Source organism: Pogoniulus pusillus, chromosome 5, assembly GCF_015220805.1.
Source record: "Pogoniulus pusillus isolate bPogPus1 chromosome 5, bPogPus1.pri, whole genome shotgun sequence".
Taxonomy (NCBI): domain Eukaryota; kingdom Metazoa; phylum Chordata; class Aves; order Piciformes; family Lybiidae; genus Pogoniulus; species Pogoniulus pusillus.
The window spans coordinates 12,541,322-12,560,855 of NC_087268.1; the positions used below are offsets into that span (position 1 = coordinate 12,541,322).

The 19,534-nt window shown below is 43.0% G+C and overlaps 1 long non-coding RNA gene across 2 annotated transcripts in view; it reads left to right on the forward strand.

The window, feature by feature from the left end:
- The first annotated feature begins 4,918 nt into the window (after nt 1-4,918).
- LOC135175654 (uncharacterized) overlaps nt 4,919-19,534 on the forward strand; it is a 66,189-nt gene continuing 51,573 nt past the window's right edge. For both annotated transcript variants that reach the window (XR_010302423.1, XR_010302422.1), the window contains exons 1-2: nt 4,919-5,134; nt 7,244-7,312. This is a non-coding gene — a long non-coding RNA (uncharacterized LOC135175654). The remainder of the gene's footprint in view (nt 5,135-7,243; nt 7,313-19,534) is intronic.

Consider the following 19,534-nt stretch of genomic DNA (forward strand, 5'->3'; position numbering starts at 1 on the left):
TAGAAGGTAAGTTGTCTTTCTGCTATTCCAGGAAGCAAGTGTAATAACATGTTACCTAGCAGGTCAGAAATACAAGTGGCTAGGCATTCGTGCTAGTTTGAAGCTAGCTAGAATGTTTTGGTGAGAAGAACTAGATTATAGGCTGTGAAAGGAAAACAGTGGTGATGTCTACTCCCCTCAGAGTCTTGCTAAGGAGTTTGGGAAGAAGAAATGAAAACATTAGATAACACTCTCGCCATTTTCACTCACTCTGCTTTGGGCTTTACTGAGCTGCATCTCCCTAACCTCACCTTCCACTCACCTTTGCTTCTTAACCTCTTGGCTGAACCTCTATTCTTCTTTAGGACTGGGGTAAGGTTGAGAGGGGCAGGAGGAAGGTGCAGGGGTGGTTGAGAGCCCCTCCTGGGGACTCGGTTTTCTGGGAGGGGAGTTGTGCTTCTGTATCACCATTTACCTTGTATATTTCTGTCTATAACTGTATATACTGTAAATATCTGCTTGTATATCGTGCTGGCTGTAAATATAAGCTTCATTTATATTCCCAGAGCTGGCTGAGTCTAGTCTGGGTGATTTCTAAAGTGTGTGTGTGTGGGGAACACCCAAACCATCACAGCACTGATAGGTGTTTTTACTAGAATGGAGTGGGAGAATGCAGAACAATGCCTTGGTGCCTTCATTTAGCACACTCACTGACCCATCTCAGGACAATGTTTTTATGAGAATCTGTACAGACTCATATAAACACAAGTCTCAGCCCCTGTCGCGCCGTTCACAAAGGGCCTGTTACGGCAATGCTGTTTATTTTCCTACTTCACACATTGTGGCCCAGCATAGAGGATGATGTTGTCTACAGTTATTATCTCCTATTTAAGATCCTAGAACTGAAAGCTGACGTTTAGCAATATGCAAGTCTCTTTCCTGAAATAATTCTTTCTACCTAGCCCCACGTTGAGATGCCAAATAAATTGTCTTGGGTTCTAATTCAAGTTCCTAGAGACTCTAATAAATTTGATAGACCCAATAACAATTTATAGAGTGCCCTCCCCTCTTCTCCCTCCTTTCCCAAAGATAGGGATTAGATATATATATATAGAGAAAGAGGTAAGCTCACCCAAATAAATCAATCTCACTCGATTTGGAAGTTAAAAGGAAAAGTTTAACAATAACTTAGAAAGGCATTGGAGGCAGGGGAGTTTACAAAGGATAGGGAAGGGAAAAAATAGCAAAATACAAAAGGTATAAATACAACCCGAGTTCTGTGATGGTGGCTTTGTCTGCCTCGTGGCTGCCATGTGGTATGCTTGTATGTGGGCAGAGATGTGTAGAGTGAAGTGTGTGGTGAGAGAGAGGGAGAGGAGCAGGAATGCCCTCTCCTTTATAGGACAGGAAGTGGGGGGAGTGGGATAACCATCACCTGGAGTGTGACCACCCCTGGGGAGGGGTCAAGACCCCTAGGGTCAGGTTCAGGGTTACTCAGTACTGTGTCTAATTCTGGGCCCCTCAATTCAAGAGAGATGTTGAGGTGCTGGAACGTGTCCAGAGAAGGGCAACAAAGCTGGTGAGGGGCCTGGAACATAAACCCTATGAGGAGAGGCTGAGGGAGCTGGGGGTGTTTAGCCTGAAGAGGAGGCTCAGGGGTGACCTCATTGCTGTCTACAACTACCTGAAGGGTCAATGTAGCCAGGTGGGAGGTGGCCTCTTCTCCCAGGCAACCAGCAACAGAACAAGGGGACACAGTCTCAAGTTGTGCTGGGGGAAGTATAGGCTGGATGTTAGGAGGAAGTTCTTCACAGAGAGAGTGATTGGCATTGGAATGGGCTGCCCAGGGAGGTGGTGGAGGCACCGTCCCTGGAGGTGTTCAAGAAAAGCCTGGATGAGGCACTTAGTGCCATGGTCTAGTTGACTGGGTAGGGCTGGGTGCTAGGTTGGCCTGGCTGATCTTGGAGGTCTCTTCCAACCTGGTTGATTCTGTGATTCTATGATTCTATACTACCCCTGGAGTGTTAACCTTATACGAAGTCTCTGCAGGTTACTTTTCAAATACACCCAGTGGCTCATGGCAGCTTTTGTGCTAGCTGTGGTTTGCGAACAGGGAAACAGGGAGGTAGAAAATGTCAGTGGCTTGATCTGTCATTCCTCTTCTTGAAGAGAGGGACCTGGGGGAGTCTGTTGATGAAAAACTCAGTATGAGTTGGTAACGAGCACAGCACTTGCAGCCCAGGTAGCTGTGTCCTAGGCTGCATCAACAGAATGTGACCAGCAGGACAACAGGGGCGACACTTTCTCTCTGTTCTGCTCTTGTGAGGCTTGGCCTAGAGTACCGCAGCCAGTTCTGGTGAACCCAGCGCAAGGATATTGCACTGCTGGATTGGGTCCAGAGAAGGGCCACAAAGATGGTCAGAGGGCTGGAGCACCTCACCTGTGCTAACAGGCTGAGAGAGCTGGGTCTGTTCAGCCTGGAGAAGGCCCTGGGGAGATCTCACGGTGGCCTTCCAGTACCTGAGAGAGGCCTGCGAGAAAGCTGGGGAGGGGCCTCTTACATGAGATAATAGGACGAGAGGAAATGGATTTCAGCTGGAAAAGGGTAAGTGTGGACTGAATATCAGAAAGGATTTTTTTACAGTGAGGACAGTGAGACACTGGCACAGGTTGCCCAGGGAGGCTGTAGATGCCCCCTCCTATGAGGTGTTCAAGGTCAGGTTGGATGAGGCCTTGAGCAACCTGGTCTAGTGGGAGGTGTCCCTGCCCATGGCGGGGAGAGTTGTAACTAGACGAACTTTAAGATCTCTTCTAAACCAAACCATTCTATCGCTGTTTTATTCAGAATAAACCTCAGAACTATTAGTTCCCTTTCTCTTTCTGTCTGCACAGGGCATGGACTCAGACCTGATAGTTTTGAAACTGAGTTTATGTAGTTCCCTTTCTCTCTGTCTGCACAGGGCATGGACTCAGACCTGATAGTTTTGAAACTGAGTTTAGTTCTCTTTCTCTCTCTGTCTGCACAGGGCATGGACTCAGACCTGATAGTTTTGAAACTGAGTTTAGTTCTCTTTCTCTCTCTGTCTGCACAGGGCATGGACTCAGACCTGATAGTTTTGAAACTGAGTTTATCTAGTTCACTTTCTCTTTCTGTCTGCACAGGGCATGGACTCAGAACCGATAGTTTTGAAACTGAGTTTAGTTCTCCTTCTCTTTCTGTCTGCATAGGGCATGGACTCAGACCTGATAGTTTTGAAACTGAGTTTATTTCTTATCAGCTCTTCCCATCGATGAAACAATGGGCTGTGCAGAATGAGGGAAAGAATGTGAATATATGTTTGGACTATCCTGCATTCTTGTGTATTACCTTGCAAAACTTCCTAAGGATATGACCCAAGTTGACCTTCTTCCTAATGTCTTATCTAAATCTACCTGCTCTAGTTCACAGTATCACAGTATCACAGTATCACCAAGGTTGGAAGAGACCTCATAGATCATCAAGTCCAACCCTTTACCACAGAGCTCAAGGCTAGACCATGGCATCAAGTGCCACGTCCAATCCTGCCTTGAACAGCTCCAGGGACGGCAACTCCACCACCTCCCCAGGCAGCCCATTCCAGTGTCCAATGACTCTCTCAGTGAAGAACTTTGTCCTCACCTCCAGCCTAAATCTCCCCTGGCGCAGCCTGAGGCTGTGTCCTCTTGTTCTGGTGCTGGCCACCTGAGAGAAGAGAGCAACCTCCTCCTGGCCAGAACCACCCCTCAGGAAGTTGTAGTTTAAATCATTGTCCATTGTCCTTTCACCACAGGCCCTTATAAATCACTTCCTGCAGCACCCACTGTCAGCATGACACGTCTGAAATGACAATGAAATCCCAGATGTGAAAATTTTGACCCTCTCAATCTAGAGTTTGACTCTCAGTTGGCAAATTAGAAGTTCTGATGGGGAAGAGGAGAAGCAGTATGTTGGAGAGCTGACCTAAAAAACTGATTTCAGAAGGAGCTTATATTTGTTTGGACCAGGTCTGCAAACTGCAAAGATGCTTTGGGTATGTTTGATTAATTCATTTACTGCACAGTATACATGTTATCAAAGATGTTTGACTGGTAAAACTGGGAATGTAGTACATTTTGGAAAGCTAAGGCTTGTGACTGCTCTAATGAGGTATCTAAATTTGTTTGTGGTTCCTAGTATTCTTCTCAGTCCTGCTACTGTCATACTGGGACACAGGATCATATTAAGGGTAAAAGCAGTGTCAGGCAAGCCAGGTGCTAGAGGGATTCCTTAGCATTCACTCAGATCCAGTGTTGCAAGAGGCAAATAGAAAGGCTACAGAATGCCAGGTTATAATAATTATTTATATAATATAATGCCAGATTATAATAAAACAATCCAGGATTTTGTGGCTTTTCTTTGGAGGAACATTTTGAGAGCTTCTTGTTGGAGGGGCCACTGAAGATATATATCCACAGCCCAGATCTCCTAGTTTGGAACAGTATCAACATTTTCAGTGATGCAAAAGAGAATAAGCAAGAAGTGAGCAGTTTCTCATTTGTTTAATGCACTGGTCAACTGAACTAGATAGCTGGAATAGTTTAAACGTATTTGAGAGCCTTTCATTTTACTTGGTCTTGTTTTTCAAGGATGAATTGTGGAGGAAATATAAAATCTGGCCTTTCTCTTCGTTTACTACCTGGGTAAAAAGTTTATTTATTTGAGATGCTGGACCCTTTTGTGACCTGCTTCACCATGAATTTATGTCCTTGCTGTGGCTTTCTGCCAGCATCTTCTCCATTGAACTGTATTTACATTAGCACTGTAAAACATGACTTCATTCAAGTGTCTGAAGTGAAGCACTCACTCATTCCATGCACTTAGTTCTTGATTGTTGCCAGCTGGTGAGAAGTTCCTGATGGCCTTTCCCAGCTGGGCCCCACCATTCTGAATATGATGAGAATTAAAGCCACTGATTTACTGGGGCTGCTCAGGTCTCTCTATTGGTTTTAGTTGTCTATAGCTGGTATAAATGCAGAATATTGGACAATTAATTTCCTTAATGAAAGTTGAAGGATAAAACTTCTGTTTGAAAGACAAATGCCTTCAGCAGATAGTGTTTTGGGCATCAGGTTTTTGCATGCTGGAGTCTGTGTACTGGTAAGTGATATGGATAATGGTTTGCTTCATTTCAGTCTGTTTTTTTCTTCTCTAACTGTAAAAGATATTTACAAGTTGGAAGTATTTCCATTTCATGGAGGACCGAAACAAAGGGAGAAAGAGGCAGATCATGGTGTCTAATCTGGTGTAGATCCTTGTATGAGGCATCTCTGCTGCCTCTGTCAACTGGATAGTCCCCTCTGCTGCTGTCAACAGGACAGTCCCAAGGTCACTCATGGATGGGACTAAGACAACTTCCATAAAAAAGAAAAATCAAAGAGGTTTGGCTCTCCTTAGTGCTGTGGTGCCCAAGCTGTGTTACTTCCAACTAAAGGCTTAAGAATGGAGTCGAATTCTTATATTCTTCTCTATGTTCTAAAAGGCCTTGACAAAGGGCAGGCTTTGCTCTATTTATTTCAAGAGAAGGTTTGAATAATAGTTTTGCATTCTTTAATTCAATTGAATACATTTAAATTGGTTTTATTGCCTTTCATCACACCACATTTCCAAAAGGCACAGGTACTTTGCTAGCACACAAGAACCAGAAAGCAAAACCATCTGGTCTTAGGGCAGAAATGGATGAATGATAACAGCTGATGAATAAAATGTGCATTTTAGCTCATATTTAAGAATAAAGCACATAATCCTACCTGGAAATTTAAAAAATAATGTAACTATGCTTTTAACAGAAATATGTGAGAGCTAATTTAAGGAGAATAATCTCAAAATAGTTTGGAAATCAGATTTGCCAAAGAAGTGTCCCTTGTTTGGAATGCTTCATTATCAAAGACTCATAGAATGGTTTGGGTTGGAAGGGATCTTAAAGATCATCTAGTTAAACACACACACACACCCCATGGGCAAGGACATCTTACACTACTAGACTAGGTTGCTTAAGGTCCTGTCCAGCCTGGCCTTGAACAAGTCCACAGAGGAGGCATCGACAATCTCCCTGAGCAACCTTTTGCGGTTGTGTCACCATCCTAAATGTAAACCATTTCCTCCTGTCTAAATCTGACCTCTTCCAGGTTAAAGCCATTCCCCCTTATCCTATCACCCCAATCCCCTGTAAGAAGTCCCTCCCCAGCTTTCTTGTAGACCACTTTCAGATACTAAGTGGCCTCCATGCGGTCTTTCCAGGAACTTTTCCAGGCTGAACAGCCTTAACATGCAGTCTGGGGTATGGCAAAACGTTTCTCACAATAATGAATTTCTGGTTTAAGACAAAGATCTAGGAGTCACTTTCTGTCTTAGTGGCCTTTGCTTTGGAAAGGCCCACCATACCACACTGGGGCTGTGTGAAGTGTCTTGTGATGCACAGATACAAGGTTTGAGTGAGCTATTAAATACTCCTATCTCTCTTAGTAGAATTGTTTCTTCCTTTTTTCTTGCTCATTATTTACTCAGATTTTTATCTTCAGTCTGTGGAAACCACAAGCAGAGAATAAGGAAATGTTTGCATGGCTTTGTGGGAGGGAAGAAAAGGAAGTGTGTTGAGGGGCTGTGAGGATGACAATGACTGGCACTGCCTTCTTCCCTAGGGGTGAAAAAAAACAAAACAAACGAACAAGAAGTTTCTCAGTCACTGCTGTTGTACCTGCCAGTGGAGCAGTGGTATTCATCAGAGTGTCTGTATAAACTCTTCAGGGTTTGGAAGTTAAGAGAAATTGCTGGAAAATTAATTAAGAAATTAACTTGGTTTAAATTTGCTTTGTGGGTGCTTACATCTCTATGGGAAGAAATCATTCCCACCACTGGACAACTGCTGTCTTTACTGTAGCTACCTCGCTGGAATAGCCCACCTCCTGGTCCTGGGCATAGAGGCAGCTGCTGCTCTCCTACTCAAACAGCTTCCCAGGGCTGTGAGCCTGACTAGGGGTGACTCTACCTCATTGAAGCAGGTCTAACCTGAATCTTGAACTATCTGACTTCTGACTATCTTCCACATCCTGGCAGAAAATACATTCTGCCTTCCATGTTACATGATAAAGCACTGGAGGCATTTTCTTGGAGAAACTGGAGTTCACATCAGTGGAGATGCATTTAATTTTGCCTGGGAATTTGGCCTTATTTCCAGTGAAGAATATATTGACTTCTTTTGTTTTACAGGATCACAGCTGATCAGCAATGAGGGAACATTAAAGACTTTGGAAGTCCGTTTTGGATCTGTCAAAAAATGTGAGTGTTTCTATTTATTTATTCTCCCCTCTCTTCTCTTTGGTGTAGATTAGAGGTAAAAGCCTCTGGGGACTGGATTCCTCATTAAGATTTCTGATACCTCCTGGTATGCAGAGGTTGGGATTACCACATGAAGAGTGTCCTGCTATTTTTGCCTCTGATCCAGTCCCTTTGAAGGGACCCTGGAACACTTCACAGTCATGCAGATTTATGAGCACTGTGCAGCCTGCCAGAGACTTTCTGACATACTCCTGTAAACTAATTATGGGAAACTGCCTTAGGCCTCTGTCATTAAAAATACATTCTTATCATTTCACGAACAAAGCTTAGTTTCCTCTTGTTCTATAGGATATGATCTGTTTCCTGACAGATGTTTATACTAAAATATCAAGTGATTGTTTCTGAGCAAGTAAGTGAAGAAAAACATGGTGTGTTACCTAGGATGAGTCACAATGGGAATCCTAAACTCCCAGCATGATGTGAACTTCTCTGATACCCAAGAAAAATGTTTTTTTAAAGATATTTTGAGTTTGTTTAAATTCATCATAATTAAGGTTGCCACTGCAAGTCCTGAGGTCTGTCATCAAGCCTTCCTTTTCAACATTCTTAGCATGGCTTTTGACCAAAAATCCATTACCCACCCACTGTGTATTTGAGTACCTCAACAAAATTATTTGATCCATCCAACTGCTTGTACCTTGCCGGATTTTAGATGCCACAACACAAACTGCCAGGAAAGGCAGGCAGATATAGAATGAAACAGGATGGTTGTTGGCAGGAGCAGAGCTCATGTAGGCAGATAAACACAATGTGTTTTGGCTGACTGAATTCCATGTGTGATCCCAGAACCCTGGAGAGCAGGGTAGGTGGTGCATGCATGGGTTGTGTGTGCTGGAAGCTAGCTCAAAGGTTATGAATGCAGATGTGGATGTTCTTGAAACACTTTCTCCCCAGCTAGGCAAGAAGCACGGGGACTAGGTGGAATAGGGAGATCAATTTCAGTTCTTAGTCTTAGAATCCATTCCTACAGAGTTAGACTGAGGAACCTCCTGGCTCAGACAGGTAATGATGTTATCCCCCTTTACCTGAATATCATGGGCCAACTGAGCTGTCAGGACCGTGTATGCTTCAGACTGCAGAACCTGTTCATTACTGCTAAATAAAAACTTGCTTCAGTCTCAGTGGAAAACCTGAGACACCTCAAGTGATTAACCTAAGCTGTAACAGACTTGCATTTGGCTGGTGACTAGGATGCATGTAGGAACTTTTGGCTTGTTGCTGATGTTGTGTATGGATGGTATCAACTGTGATCCTAACTCCTGTTGGGATCTGAACTTGAGTGTGTGTTTTAGATGTAATGTGCACATGCACCGTGCTCACAAAGATCTTGATTTTAAATTATTCCAAAATTCCAGGGTGGTGTTCTTCCCAAGGCTTTCAGTATGTGTAGGTCAAACACCAGATGACCTGCTAGAGCACAGGGCTTTGAACTCATCTCTCAAATGCTACAGCCATTTTCCTGCTATAAGGTTTTTGAGCTGCCAAGCAACTGCACTGGGAAAAATAATATGCAGAAAGATGTCCATATTTCCCAGCTGCAAATGCTTAAGCCCAAAGATTCCAGAAGAATAGACATCTATTTTCTGATAGTATTGTTACTTAAGTTTTGATTTAAATTAATCCTCCCATCTCCTTTTTTATTTTTTTTAAAGCTCTCACAAAGCATCTAGGTTAGCAATGCAGGCTGGGCCACAACAGGAGCCTTACCACACAGTCTTACCATTCTACTCTCCCACTGAGTGAGATCAAAGCAGGAAAAGAACCTCAAGGACACCCTCCTCCCTCTACCAGACACATAGAATAGAGAAGTAGTCTTCTGTGGGGCAAAGATTTGAGGGGGTGGACAGCCTTTTACAAATGCTGCTGGAGATGGCAAGAGCTGCAGAGAGGAGTCAGTCAGAGAAAGGATATTGAGAGATAAGGTGGAGGGACATTTAGGAAAGTTCTAGTACATGTCAAGACAAACTGATGTGCATTTAGAGAAAAAGTGGAGGGCTCTCTTCCCTGAATTTTGTCCCACAAAGCAGTGTGAAGTAAGGAAGTGCCCCTTGCACGCTGTGGATGATGATTATCTGATTTCCATTGGCTGAAAGTTTGAATATTGACCTGATCTGTTTTGTCCTGGTATTGGTGTAATACCAGGAATTAAAGAAACATGAGGGCAGAGCGCTGGGCTGTCAGCCCATGGGAGTAGTGGATAAGCAGCACAGTGTAATCCCTAGTCTGAGGTGGGTGAGCTAATAGTTGAGGTGTACAGAGCGGGGAGTGGTGCAGGCATGTAAAGAATCAGTGGAATTAGCTGTGTGTTTGTGCATGTGGCTGTTCTGGATATTTTTTCCTTTTCCAGCAGCATACTTTGGATCTGAGCCTATTCCAGACAATCCTAGCTTCCCCTTTCCTTATTTATCATAGTAAACTGGATAAAATCAAATGATAAACAAACTGTGGGCTCAAACTTTCCTTTAGGACTTAGAAGGAAAACAGTCTCTCTTCCACTTCCCCCTATCCACAAGTTGCTCTTGCACTTCTCTGGTTTGTTCTGTGAAAGATTCTAGGGCTTTACTTCTGAGAGCTGATGCTGAGAGATGACCCCAGCAAGGGACCCACAGAAGAATGGGGCAGAGCTGGGTGCATCCCTGTGATTTTTTTTTTTTTTTCCTTTTTGGAAGTGAAAAAGAGGGACTGGAGCAGGCTGCTTCTGCAGCTGAGTCCACCATGTGAGCCAGCACTAAACAAAAAACTCATCTGAGAGTGCAGAAAAAAAAGAATTTTGATGGGCTTTGAATCAGCTAATAAATGTGGCACAAGGGCTCTGTTCTCAAGAAGCCTTTCTGAATCACCTACCCTCCAAACCTACCACCTGCAACTAAACATAAACCAAAACCCAGGCTTAGACTAGATGAGGCTGAAAAGGTACGTGAGGAGCATTCTCTGTGGACCTTAAAGATGACGTGACAGGAGAGCATTGGAGTGTTTTTTATGATACAAATTTCTGTGGTGTAACAGTGCTGTCTCCTGTTACTGACTCCACACAGCAGACACCAGCTTGAAGGGCTTCTCTACCATGTTCCTTTGCACAGGAGGGTTATATGTGTGCCTGTGATCAGATATCATCATGCTGCTTCTTCACTAGCATCAGGCAAAATCATTTTAGTTGCACTAAAATCTTATGAGCCAAAGGATCCTTTAATCCAGCTTTTTCACTAGTAGGGCACTGACTGCTTCCCAGAGATGTGAGAAGAGCTGTCTTCTTAATGACTTCTTCATGAAAGCATAGGTTGATGAAATGGTCAGTACAGCTACTTTCATTCCAGAAGAAACAAAAGATAGAAACAATATATTTGGTCTCACCTAATCAATCTCTCCTATCACTCTCGTGATGATATTTAATTTGTTATTTTTCTTACAGTATGAGTGCTCTCCTTTCTTTGTAAGTCTATTTTACACTCTACCAGATCTCCCTTTTGGAAGGACTGCACGGTCAGTAAGATGTAGATAAATGTGAAAAAGTCACTATTGGAGAAGCAAGATTGATAAGAGGCTTAGAAAACATAAACTTTGAGTAAAATCTGAATCAGGTTTGTTTAGTCTAGGAAAGAACATGATAGGAGCAGAGGTGGGAAATGTGATAGTCTTGAGCCATTTGTAAGGGTGTTACAGATGAAGAAGACATGTTAGCTCTTTAAGGAAGGAAATAAAAACAACCCCAAACTCTGTCTGTGAGGACAGTTGAACAATGGCTGTCTAGGCTTGTAGAACTGTTGCTCTTAGAAAGCTTGCAACAAGGATGGATAGATGACACCTGGAGAAATGAGATTCCAAAATTTTGCTGCATTTACACAGTCACTTCGGACTTGATTAGTTTCAGGTGCTTGAAATCAGCTGTCTTTTAATCTTCCCTCCCTCCCCTGACAGCATTTAGGTGTTTTCCTATGTAATCTACTTGAGCCATTCCCTACTGCCAGATCAAAACACTATGTGGTTGTAGACCCAAATGGTACCAGCAACACAACAAAGAGACACAGTCTCAGATTGTGCCAGGGGAGGTATAGGCTGGATGTTAGGAGGAAGTTCTTCACAGAGAGTGATTTTTCCATTGGAATGGGCTGCCCAGGGAGGTGGTGGAGTTGCTGTCCCTGGAGGTGTTTGAAAAAAGCCTGGATGAGGTACTTAGTGCCATGGTGTAGTTGATTGGACAGGGCTGGGGGATAGGTTGGCCTGGATGATCTTGGAGGTCTCTTCCAACCTGGTTGATTCTATGATTTTATGATAAAAGAGGGGAGTTTTATACTAGCAGTAAGACTGAGATGTTTGGTGTGTGGAGCAGGAGGAAATATTACCTCTAATCTATGGCAGGATGACTGCAATATGGAAGGTACAATATGTTTCAGTTGAAGGGACCCTGGCTGATTACCTTGTGTTTATGAGGAACACATTTGAGGTTTTGAATGCATTCACCAGAGCAGCAGGTCAGCAGTGGTATCTAATACTTTGGAAGAATACATGCTAATTTTTGCATCTTTGAACTAGTGTAACTAGTAATTTTTGACAGGAATTGACTGAAGGTAGACAATGCAACCAGATCGGATGTGTCAGTTAACTTGTTAGCTGCCCAGTGAGGTAGGACCTCTGTAAGACTGTATGGGATCAGCCACTGACCCTGAATGAAAACAGATTGAAGGCTAAAGGAGTAGAAATGAGGGCTATATTGTGTGTCCTGCTTAACTACTCAGTGTTTTGAGCAAGGTTTTCAGTGGGGGTTTGTGAAAAGACAAAGAGCAACAGACAGAAACTGGAACACAGGAAACTCCACCTCAGCACCAGGAGAGAATTCTTTACTATAAGGGTGCCAAAGCACTGAACCAGACTGCTCAGAGAGGTTGTGAAATCTCCTTCTCTGGAGACTTTAAAACCTGGCTGGATGCATTCCTATGTGGATTACCTTAGGGGATCCTGTTTTGATAGGAGTTTTGAACTTGATCATCTCCAGAGGTGTCTCCCAGCCCCTACCAATCTATGATCCTGTGCTTGGTTTTCCAGAGGTATTAATATCCCTAATGAGGACGAAAAGGCTGTGTCTCACTTCACACACTGTGCATGAACATCCAACTTCACAACCCACACAGCAGAAAATACAGCCAAGCTTTCCTGTGGGGAAGCTGGGAGCTCTTGGGAATCTCCTCCAGGAATTTCTTGCTTCCTGCCTGCAGCCACAAAGCCAGCTCATGGCCACACTTGCAGCCCCATACTCTTTAGCCTGGGGCTGATACTCCCAGCATAGTCCCAGGTACTGACCTTACCACTCAGGGGCTGCAGCTGATGTGGGAGCACTGTAGCCCAGCAGGTACTGGCACCAGCTCTTCAGGAAAGTGTGTGTGTGCTGAGCTCTTGAAACAACTCCATGTCTGTAAGCCAATATCCTCAAGCTGAGGCAATTCAGAAGTTATAGGTTGTTTCTGGAGCTTGAATTGTGACACTTGAAAGGCCACTGAGACTCAGAGCACACTCTGGTGTGTCCAGTCTGTCACAACCATGTCATGCTGTCCCTGGGAGACTGTAGGCCAATGCAACAGTTCAACTCTGCTCTTAACTCTGCTGGTGGCCACAGAGCTCTCCCTGATGCAAGGGGAGGGAGGAAAGACCTCCAGGCATAATTTGGACATCATCCCCAGAGTAGCATGAAGTTAGTATAAGCTTTCATCTCATTCAGCTTGTGTCAGAGCTGGTGGCAGAACATGGAAAGAAGATGAAGAAAATATCAAGGCCACTTACCTCAATGTATGTAGGCATTATTTACAGGTAATGGAGAGTCAGGACCACTACCTTACACAGAGATTTTCATGGGAAAGTATCTGGCACCTGGTGATGACTGTTCCACTTGGCTTGAACTGCTTCTGTCTGAAGCCTTTGTAAGAACAATGGTCAAGATTTGGTGGAGTGTTTGGCTATGAAGCTCATGTGTAGAGAATATGTGGAATATGCCTTCTGGTAATTAAGCCTTTTGTAAAGCATTTCAACTTGAAGGTATGGCATCTTTGCTCTCTGTTTTCCAGAAGTCCCCACAGATATAAGGCCTTCTATGGTCCTTCCATCCTCCACTTGCACTTCCTCCCACCATCGATTTATTTACCTGCTGCAAAGCAATTGTGCTGTTTTTTAGGCCTTTCAATCAGTCAGGCAATATGAAGAAATTTGGACTTCAATTAGCTAGTGGAGTGTTGATGACAGTTCCCCCTGTTGTGTTTTAGACCCTGCTGGTTCAAGCCATCTTGCACCTATCCAAAGTTATTGCAGACAAGGCAAGCTTTGATCTTTGCAAAAGTGCAGAAGTGCACGTCTGCTGTAATGTGATGTCTCTCCTATTATTGCTGAGCTTGGAACACAATAACATCTTATAGAGGGCTTTGCAGTTTTGACTACTGCCCATTTATTTATTTTGCTGGAGCACTGTCCCATAAGGAAAATCCGAGGCTGGGTTTAGAGAGCCAGACAATGGAGCAGCCATCACATTTAGATGTTGCTTTTGAAACAATACCCTAACGCTACATCACTTTGCTCTGCTGGGTTCTGCTTCTACTTGTCGGTGGTAGAAATCACAAGATCAGAATTAGTAAAAGGGCTTTAATGATGTTTAGTGCAAAGCACATTGAAAATGAAAACACTGACTCAACTCTGCTGAAAAAGCAGCTCTCTGCTTCCTAGGTTTCTTCTTGACCAGTGGATAGAACCATTACCTCACACTCTGTATTGATTGTGTGCCTCAGAGTTTTGCAAGGAAAAAAGTAACATTACACTTTGAGTAAATACTAATAGTGCCAAATGCATGTCAAATATTTGGGCCATCTATTACCACTGAATGGGGCTGGAGTCTCCCAGCATCTATGGAAAAGAGAAAGAGACATGTCTAGTCTCACTGTCTATGAAAATAACCTTAACAATTTTGCAGCTTGCAGATAGCCCAAAATAACATTTTTAATGTGTACGACTTGCTGTATTCATACTGGATGGATTTTCAGTGATTAAAAAAACCCACAACCCTTCCCTGCCCAAACAAACAAACCAAAACGAATCTTTACTAATATACTTTTAAAAAACCCAAAACACAACAACTCCCCCCCCCCCCCAAAAAAACACAAACAAACAACAACAAAAAAAGGAGCAACGATTTTGTAATCTGGAGTTTTATGTGCATGATATGTCTATATGCAGGGCTGCAAAGATGATGAGGGGACTGGAACATCTCCCTTATGAGAGACTTATGTCTTTCCTGACAGAGAATTTAGTCTCATTAGTCTGGAAAAGAGAAGGCTGTGTTAGGATCACATAAACGCTTGTAAATACTTAAAGGGTGAGTGTAAGGATGGGACCAGTGTTTTTTAAGTGGCGCTTAGTAACAGGACAAGAGATAATGTGCATAAACTTGAAGATAAGAAGTTCCATTTAGGCATGAGGAGGAACTTCTTTAATTTGAGGTTGCTGGAGCACTGGAACAGGCTGCCCAAAGAGATTGTCTCTGGAGACATTCAAAACTCACTTGAACATGTTCCTGTGTGACCCTTTTTAGGTGAATATGCCAAGGCAAGGTTGGACTCGATCTTCAGTGATTCCTTCCAACCTCTACCATACTGTGTTACTGTGATATCTCTTTCCAACATAGATGCTATAGCAATGGGGGTTCTGCACTATTTATTGATCTGCTGATGAATCTCTTTGACAAGACTAGCACTTTTCAACACTTGTGAACTACTTGAGATGTCTCTTCCACATCAGATCACTGTAAAATATGGGTATTTTGCCATGAAAATTAGAGCTTGTTTGAGGTTTTGCTAGTAATTACAGAAACAGCACATCTGGGGAGTGTGGTGATTTAGAGCTAGGACTCTAGCCCAGTTCTAAATTAAAAACAAGAAATAGGAAAATTCCAAAGATGTTGAATAGAAAAAATAGTGAAAGGTAAATAAAAGAGGGCATTGGATACAAAAGTAAACAATAAATGAGTCTATATCATTCCATTGGCTTGCTGGTTTGGTATATAGTCTGCTGCACAAACTGATTTCTTCATTTTCTCTTCTTCACTCTGGCTACTGGCTTGTCCCTTTTGCATGGCTTTGCTGACCTTGGCTGAGACTTCTGTTGTGGCTAAGTTGACAGCAGCAGGGCTTTCTGATTTCTCTCTGGGGGAAGAGATATTCTCTTGTTCCCTTGTCCTGAGGGGTGGGAGAACAATTTGAGGGGATCTTTGTGGTTTTTTTCCTGAATTGTAAATAATTGTAAGTATATGTAAATACATTTTGTATCTATACATTAGGTTTTATGCTTTTAGATTTTAGCTTGCTTTTAACGTATAGCTTCATTTTCCTTCCAAACTTTCTGAGCTAGTCTGATGATTTTTTCTGGGGCTAATTTCAGCTCACCACAGGGAGCCAACACTTAGAATAGAATCATAGAATCAACCAGGTTGGAAGAGACCTCCAAGATCATCCAGTCCAACCTAGCACCCAGCCCTATCCAGTCAACTAGACCATGGCACTTGACATGCACATAAATATGGCAGGCCAAGCAGGGTAACAGGAAACACTGGGAGCAGCTCCTTCAGCCAAATCAGCAATTACAGACCAAACCAAAATTCTAAGTCTAAACCAGAAGATCCAAAATTGCTTGTGGCACCCCACCTAATTGCTTAAATCTTTCTTACTGCTTTTAACTTAAGCCCTGTGTTTGTTATGAGTGCATACAAAGCATCTGAGCCCTTGCTTTGAATATGGACCCACAGTCCTGCTTATATGTAGCTAAGGCCCATTTACAATTTGTTTTCTGCACAAGGTAGTATATCCTTTTGGATAAACCAAGAAATATCAGCTGATGACAGAACTGAAAACATAACACATGCTCAGGGACAATGCTGTGGATCCAAATAGAGGCCACACTTGAAGTTCTGTGTTCAGTTTTGGGCACCTCACCACAATAAGAACACTGAGGAGCTGGAGCATGTCCAGAAGAGGGCAAAAAGGCTGGTAAGGGGTCTTGACCGTAAGTCTTATGAGAGGTGCTTGCAGGGACTGGGTTGTTTCAGCTTAGAGAAGAAATGGCTGAGGGGAGATCTCATCACTCTCTAAAACTGCTTGAAAGGAGGTTGTAGTGAGATGATGTTAGTCTCCCTAGTAACAAGTGATAGGATGAGAGAAAATTGACTCAAGTTGCAGCAGGTGAGGTTTGGACAAGATATTAAGAAGAGTTCTTCACCAAAAGGGTCACTGAGCACTGGAACAGGCTGCCTAGGGAACTGGCTGAGCCACCATTCCTTAAAGTGTTTACAAGACATTTGGATGAGGTGCTTAGGGACATGGTCTAACAGTTGTATACAAGGAGGTGGTAAGTTATGGTTGGAGTCTCTGATTTTTAAGGTCATTTCCAACTGGGAAATTCTATGCTTCCCTGACTAACTTCTGAACAATTAACTGAGATACCAAGACTGAAGGTCTGTGTGGTCTTTTTATAGAATAATTCAAAGCCTGGAAACCTCACCTTGGGGAGGTTTAATCTATTCATTTTAGCAAAGAGAAGGTGAAGTGGTGGCTTGATCAGAGCCCACAAGACTTTAGTGTGATAGAACGTTTCCGGGAACAAAGAACTCTTTCATGCAGCATAGAGAGGCATAACAAACTCTGTGTCTGGAAGCTGCAACTCAGTTTATACAGATGGGAACTGAGGTGCAAAATCATGGGCTTGAGGCAGGAATCACTGGCAGAAATTCTATGCCTGGTGTTACACTGCGGATCAGTCTAGGTCATCACAACCAGCACTCTTGGCTTTGAAATCTGTGTGCCTATGATTAACGTGATTCCCACATTATATGCACACATCAGCATTACATTTTGTCACTGAAGAAAAGAGGGAATGCATCCAATTAGCTCTGGGCTTTCTGCCTAAAAAGGAAAAATGAAGTGAGATTTTGTTTAAGGACAACGCTGATAACTCTGAAAAACACCATGGGATTATTAACATTTGAGCAGAGTGGACAAGATTTCAAGCTCCAGCACAAAATACTCTGCAGAAAGACCTCTCCTCAGTGACTTGCACAGAAGGGAAGCATGTGCATACCCTCTAGGTCTTAGTTATGATCCTAGGACATGCTTTGATAAGCAAATCAGAGGTAGGACAGGGCTGTACTGCTTTAGAAACAGCTTGTACCAGAACCCTTTATTTTAGTAGGAACTTATATAAACAGAAAGGAGAATATCCTCTTCTTTGAGGATATTCTTGTTAAAAGGGCTGGTATGGATGACAGTGATGGAAGGGAACTGCCTCCTCTCTAAAGCAGGCTTGGTTTGAATGTGTTGCTTTGCTGGAAACCCTCTAGGTTCTTGTAAGAACTTGGAAAGAGTCACTTTTGAGTCTTACTGACTCGTATTGCAGGGAAATTTGAATCAAAATGTAATTTTGAAAGCCATAAATGTGATTTTTAAATGCAAAGTTACTTGTCTTTGAAAAGGTAAGCAAGACACTTCTTCTCCTTTTTTTTAATGACCTCCCCCTTGCACTCTCAAGATTACAGAATCATAGAATGGCTTAGATTGGAAAGGACCTTGGAGATCATCTATTTCAATCTCCCTACCATGGGCAGGGGTGCCTTTCAGCCAGGCTTATTTGCTCAAGGCCTCATCCAACATGGCCTTGAACACCTCCAGGGAGGGGACACTCGCAACCTCCCTGGGTAACCTAGCCCAGATTCTCACCACCCTTGTATTGAAGAATATCTTCCTACAATTCAGTACAAACCTACTGGCCCTCAGCTTAAAATTATTCCCCTTTGTCCTAATGCTAAATATCCTTATGAAAAGTCCCTCTCCAGCCTTTCTGTAGGTTCTTATCACCTCATTAAAGTACTTTAAGGGTATCAAAATGAAACAATTTGGTGATTCAGATAGAAAATTTTGCCATAATAATGATGATGAGGATGATGCATGAATAGCATTTGGTCCTTTAACAGTTTGTTGTTCTTATACAGTCATAATTCCTGCTGCCACGGGGTGCTAAGGCTTCTGGAGTTGTCACTCATATGTATAGGTGAGTCCTTTCTCTACGTCTGCTTTGTTTTGCTTTTCCATGCTTTCCAGCAGAGTGCTCAGTTATCCCAGCCCAGCACTTGTATTTGTTGAACATTACCTGTCCTCTTCCTCCAAGGTCCTTAGTTTAAGCAAAGTGCTAAAGAGATTGTTGACTTCTCTTTTTTTTTTCTCATGCATCCACACTGAGTGACAAAATGGGTTGTTTCTGACCAGCATTGTAAAAGATTTGTCAAGTTTAAACAAAAACATGCAGCTGTTCAGTTCTGTAGGGAGTGTCAAAACCTTTAAGTGGTAGCAAGTTGCAGTAGAGAGAACTGCTTTGTGAGTTGTGAACCATCTGCTCAGTGTGGTGGCAGAGCTGCAAGACGAAGCTGAAACATTAAGCAGCATTGGGGAAGCTGAGCAAGAAATAAACTGATGGAGCCAAGCTCTGCCTTCCCTGAAACCTGGTGTTTAGGGACATGGTTTAGTGGTGAACTTGCAGTGCTGGGTTGAAGGTTGGACTAGATGATCTTGAAGGTCTATTCCTATTCCAACCAAAGATCTTCTGTGATTATGTGAAACAGAAATGGAAATACCTATCAGAAGTTGCCCAAGGTCAAGGGGATTCTATAGCATCTCCCTTCTAGGCTGAAGGCAAACAGCCTAAATGAAAGAAGCGAATGATAACAGAGGCAAGAAACCAGGCAAGAGAAGGGGGGAAAAATAAACAAAACAGCATGGGTGAGTTAAGACTTGCTGGTCAAAATCAAGGGCAAGAAGGAAATGCACAAGCAGTGGAAGCAGGGATAGGTATCCTGAGAAATATATTGACACACTCCTGATTGTGTAGAGATGAGGTCAGGAAGGCCAAGATGCAGCTGGAGCTGAACTTGGCAATGCATGCAAAGAATAACAGGAAGATGTTCTACAGGTATCTCAAACAGAAAAGGTTAGAGAAAGCATACCCACCCTGATGAGAAAGACAGGTAAGCAACTAACAAGAGATGAAGAGAAGGCTGAAATTCTCAACGACTGTTTTGCTTTAGTCTTCACTGGCAATCTCACTCCTTGCACCTTTTGAGCTGATGGACCAGAAGACAAGGACCAGATG